The following is a 6,141-nucleotide window of genomic DNA, read 5'->3' as shown; positions in this document are numbered from 1 at the left end:
ATGGAGAATCCATTTTCTTTCTTCTTAAAGTCTTATTTATTAAATTTTCACCAAAAAAAGAAACATAAGCCGTAAATTATCTATAACAAAAACTGAAATAATGGGCTAATGCTGCCAATTTCTTCAAAAGTCCAATACAATACAAGCAGCACGCAAGGGCACAAGATTCAATCAAGTTTCAATCAAGTATTATTAGTACAAAAAGAAAACAATAAGAGAACCATATACAAATGCTGACACAGAAGCCAAAACCAAACGTCAAGCAGATAGCATATACAAATAAATACCGAAAGGCAAACCAGTCTTTATGGTCTTTGAGGCTATGTAGCGGTCAGCAAAGTGGCAGCAGGTCGAACGAAGTGTCAATAACCTGCTGCCACTTTGCTGACCGCTACATAGCCTCAAAGACCATAAAGACTGGTATGCCTTTCGGTATTTATTTGTATCTGCTATCTGCTTGATGTTTGGTTTTGGCTTCTGTGTCAGCGTTTGTATATGGTAAATTATCTATAGACTTCCCGCCCTCCACTTCCATGGTGTCCATATTTACCCTCAGATGCTGCATCATATTTCTCCTATACTATTCAATGCATGCCGTTTAATCTATTTGTCTTAATAATTCTCGCTCTTGCTCATATTTCAAGCCCTGCTCACATTTTCAACGGAAACAGACAGCTGCATTGGAATTTTGCGCCCCTAACAATTTTGCACCCGGGGCAGCTGTCCCTGTGCCCCCCCCATGCTATGCCACTGGACTGATAGATATAGATGATATAGATGATGATATAGATATATAGATATAGATATATGCACCCCTTAAGCAAAGTGAAACACTTTGTTTTCTCCTGCTCTGGAGGGTAGGACTCAAAGCCATAGCTTCCAGTTACAAGGAAGGAGATTCCGGCTAAACCTTTGGAAAAACTTTCTGACAGTAAGAGCTGTTTGGCAGTGGAACAGGCTCCCACGAGAGGTGGTGGACTCTCCTTCCTTGGAGGTTTTTATGCAGAGGTTGGATGGCCAACCTCTGTCATGGATGCTTTAGCCGAGATTCCTGCGTTGTGGGGGTTGGACTAGATGACCTTTGTGCACCTTTCCGCTTTAAGAGTCTATGATTCTATGATAATTGACCTCAGGCTGCAGCTGGTGAGAAGCTGGGGTGTACCCCCTTGGCTGTTATCCCTGAGTCCCTTGGTTATACCTAGGGGTCCCCTGGCCATTGGAGGAAGAGCCATGCCTGTCCATGTGTGTCCGACAGCCTGTTCTACACCCCCACATTCAGCCACTTGTCCTTAGGTGCAGTGAGGGACGCCGTCCTCTTGTCCATATTGAAACAAGATTCAACACCTGGCAGAATGGTAAGGCATAATAATAATAATAATAATAATAATAATAATAATAATAATAATAATTTCTTATTTGTACCCCACCCATCTGGCTGAGTATCCCCAGCCACTCTAGGCGGCTCCTAATCGAATATTAAAACGATACAGCATTAAATATTAAAAACTTCCCTAAACAGGGCTGCCTTCAGATGTCTTTTAAAAATAGGATAGCTGCTTATTGCCTTGACATCAGTTGGAAGGGCATTCCACAGGGCGGGTGCCACTGCCGAGAAGGCCCTCTGTCTGGTTCCCTGTAACCTCACTTCTCGCAATGAGGGAACTGCCAGAAGGCCCTCGGTGCTGGATCTCAGTGGAGGGGGTGGAGACGCTCCTTCAGGTATACTGGGCTGAGGCCGCTTAGGGCTTTAAAGGTCAACACCAACACTTTGACTTGTGGTTGGAAACGTACTGGAAGCCAATGTAGATCTCTCTGCCCTTCACGTCAAGGTGTCAAAATGTCTTATGCTGGCCTAGCTTTAAATCTGCGTCTTAAGATGCATGCTAAAGCAACTTAAGGAATAAGTTTATCGGCACTTTCAGACATCTCAGTATATCAGTTTCGAAGTGCATGTGTGAAAAACATTGTCAAGAAAGTATCCCTGTTTGGGCAATTCTGTCTGTCCTGCAGCGATGTTGCTTCTATTGCCTTTAAAAACCCAGTTGAACACATACCATATCCAAGACGCGTCCTCTGAATGTTGCTATGTGCCATGCCTCTTCCCAAATCCTTGCTCCTCCTCTCGCCGTTCCAGAATTCGAACTGGCAACCCCAAAACTAGTTGTTTGAGTAACAAGGAGAGAGAAATAGCAGTGGCCGAGAAGAGAGCCCCTACAACCCTTTAAATGTCAGTTAGTTACACAGCTCTTACATCCGAGGCTTGCGGATTTATGCAGATAAAATTCATAATCAATGAGAGAATACAAAGAGGTTTTTTTAATTAAAAAAAAGCAAGCAAGCAAACAAACCCTCACTTCCATCCTTCACCCATCTCATTAGTTTTATTTTGAAAATTAAATGGAAGCCTGTGTACCCTTCAAAGCAACTTTGCAGAGAACAAAGAATAAAAGGAATAAGCATCAATAAAACAAAATTGGGTTTTGGCAATTAAAAAACATGAGCCTGCTGCATTCATAACCTTTTGCTAAAGGCAGGACAGATGCCAGTTCAGTCACTCAATTCTTTCCATTCGTGGTTTTCTATTGATTAGGCTAGCCTGTCATTGGGCAGAAATATAACTAGATTTATTTATTTTTAATTGCTTGCACCTTCTTCTATAAAAATGGTTAATGGGGGTTTTTAGTGTTAAAGATCAGCCATTGTTAAGATATGAGTATTTATAAGACATGTTCATATTTCAGTGTTGAAATGCATTTGTTGTTGTTGTTGTTTAGTCATTTAGTCGTGTCCGACTCTTTGTGACCCCACGGACCAGAGCACGCCAGGCACTCCTGTCTTGCACTGCCTCCCGCAGTTTGGTCAAACTCATGTTCGTAGCTTCGAGAACACTGTCCAACCATCTCGTCCTCTGTCGTCCCCTTCTCCTTGTGCCCTCCATCTTTCCCAACATCAGGGTCTTTTCCAGGGAGTCTTCTCTTCTCATGAGGTGGCCAAAGTATTGGAGCCTCAGCTTCACGATCTGTCCTTCCAGGGAGCACTCAGGGTTGATTTCCTTCAGAATGGATAGGTTTGATCTTCCTGCAGTCCATGGGACTCTCAAGAGTCTCCTTCAGCACCATAATTCAAAAGCATCAATTCTTCGGCGATCAGCCTTCTTTATGGTCCAGCTCTCACTTCCATACATCACTACTGGGAAAACCATAGCTTTAACTATACGGACCTTTGTCGGCAAGGTGATGTCTCTGCTTTTTAAGATGCTGTCTAGGTTTGTCATTGCTTTTCTCCCAAGAAGCAGGCGTCTTTTAATTTCGTGACTGCTGTCACCATCTGCGGTGATCAAGGAGCCCAAGAAAGTAAAATCTCTCATGCATTTAATAATGCATTTAATATTTATAAATTAATGTTGAACTCCTTAGATGACACATTCTCGTGAGTATGTGTGTGTTTAAAAGTGTGTCCCAAAACTGATTCAGAGTCAATGCAAAGGAAATGGGAATTCCCTCATAACTACCGTATTTACTCGGATTTAACATGCACCTTTTTTGGCCAAAAAAAGAACGAGTCGTCTCAAGAACAGTTACTTCCCTAGAGCAATTTCGGCCTTAAATGGAAAGTCTGGACTTTGAAGTCATCTTATTTTTACTTGCCATTTCGTATTGTATTGTTTAATTAATGATTTGTAGTTATTTTAAATTTATGTGGAGTGCGTTATCTGAGTGGATGGAGCAGCCGAGTAATTTCGTTGTTCCCGCAGGGGGGCAATGACAATAAAGATTATCTTATCTTAACTTATCTTACGTCACGGAAATTAGGGTGCAGATTAGATTTGATGGCGCATTAGATTCGATGGCAAGCTTGAAAAACACCGCTGACATAGCAAATGCTTTTTTGGTTTCAAGGTTTTGAAAACTGAGGGGCGCATTAGATTCGACGGCGCGTTAGTTTCACGTAAATACATTATAATTTGGAATGTATCCCAGGCCCAACCCAAGACTACTCCACAGCGGCTAGCACTCCAAGAGAGCAGACTGGGGCCCAGAGGAAGGCCGTGCAACAGAGGATATCACAGAAGACAAGATGTTGTTGTTGTTGTTGTTTAGTTGTTTAGTCGTGTCCGACTCTTTGTGACCCCATGGACAATAGTACGCCAGGCACTCCTGTCTTCCACTGCCTCCCGCAGTTTGGTCAAACTCTTATTCGTAGCTTCAAGAACACTGTCCAACCATCTCGTCCTCTGTCGTCCCCTTCTCCTAGTGCCCTCAATCTTTCCCAACATCAGGGTCTTTTCCAGGGAGTCTTCTCTTCTCATGAGGTGGCCAAAGTATTGGAGCCTCAGCTTCACGATCTGTCCTTCCAGTGAGCACTCAGGGCTGATTTCCTTAAGAATGGATTGGTTTGATCTTCCTGCAGTCCATGGGACTCTCAAGAGTCTCCTCCAGCACCATAATTCAAAAGCATCACTTCTTCGGCGATCAGCCTTCTTTATGGTCCAGCTCTCACTTCCATACATCACTACTGGGAAAACCATAGCTTTAACCATAACTTTAATTTTTTAAAAAATAACTTTTTTAAAAAATAACTTTTTCCCTTTTTTTTTTAAAAAAAAGAGTGTCCCTGGATTCTTTGAAAAAAATCTGGTAACCCTAATCTAGTCCAACCCCCTGCGACGCAGGAATTTTTTGCACAACATGGGACTTGAACCCAGGACCCTGAGTCCCATGCTCTACTGACTGAGCTATCCTTGTTGAAGAGTCTAGTAGAGCGTATGCCATTTCTTTTACATGAATATTGTGGGATCAGTATGGCGCTGGAGATACACTGAAGCTTTTGCCACAGTTGGTCACCCTGTTAAGGTGCTCCTAGACTCCTCATCGTTTGAGAAAAGGACAAGAAGAGCAACACTCAGTCTTACAAGCCTCTTATGAGTCTCTTTCACACTTTCTAGGCAAATCGCTGATCACTGCAGCATGAAGCTAAGGTTATGGAGCTGGGCAATGTAGGAGCAGTGGTTGGAGCATCAGACTTTTAATGTCAGGTCGTGGGTTGGGGAAAAGATTCCAACATTGCAGGGGGTTGGACTAGATGACCCTCGGGATCCTTTCCAAATCTGCTGCTCCCAGAAACCATCCTTCTGTAGCATTTATGGATTGTGATCAAGACGTAAACGATTACTGACCTCTAGTGGAAATAGGAGGCCTTTCAACTAATTTTTGTTTCACTCTGAGCAAGGGAAGACCTTTTGAAAAACAATGTACTGTTAACTTTCTTTTATTTAGCAGAACACCTGTACTGTACTTGTTCCGCTGTAGGAAAACCTCTAACCAGCTTACAAATGTATATAATGAAACATTGAATTTCTCAATTGGAAACAGTTAAGAAAACATTCCAAAGAGGATTAACAGTAGCTGAAAAGAGAGAAAACACATGTAACTTCTACATGTCTAGATAGGCTTGCACAAATGAAAAATCTTTCAAGGAGGCACCAAAAATAATACAACCAAGGCACCTGCTTAATGTCAGCAGGCAAGGAGCTTGAAAGTGTAGGTGCTGCCTCAATAAAAACCTGATTTATTACAAGTATGGAATGAGTATTATGGGACACATATAACCAGTGCTTTTTTTCTGAGGGTACGCAGGGGTACGGATACCCCTAAACATTTTATGTATCTTTGTACTTTTGTCCATTTACTGTATTTATTTTCCCTGATTTGAACTATAAAATGGTGGTTTCCTTGAGTCAAATTGAGAGTACCCCTAAACATTTTTTAAAGAAGAAAGCACTGCCTATTATGGAATATATATTTGAGAATATTTGCATTAACAATTTTTTAAGGTGACTGCACTACCACTTACAAACAACTTAGGATCTAAGTTGTCAAGAGGAGTATGATGGATAGTGAGATCCCATAGTGAGATTCATGTGAAACCATGCTTTTAAGAGAGCTAAACAACAACAACAACAACAACAACAACAACAACAACAACAACAACAACAACAACAACAAAATTTATTCATACCCCACCCATCCGGCTGGTTTGCCCAAGCCACTCTGGGCAGCTTCCAAACACATATTAAAACACAATAAACATTAAAAACCTCCCAATACAGGGCTGCCTTCAGATGTCTTCTAAAAGTTGTGT

The sequence above is a fragment of the Zootoca vivipara genome, chromosome 15, assembly GCF_965207765.1.
Source record: "Zootoca vivipara chromosome 15, rZooViv2.hap1.1, whole genome shotgun sequence".
Classification (NCBI taxonomy): Eukaryota; Metazoa; Chordata; class Lepidosauria; order Squamata; family Lacertidae; genus Zootoca; species Zootoca vivipara.
This window is presented reverse-complemented; position numbering follows the sequence as displayed.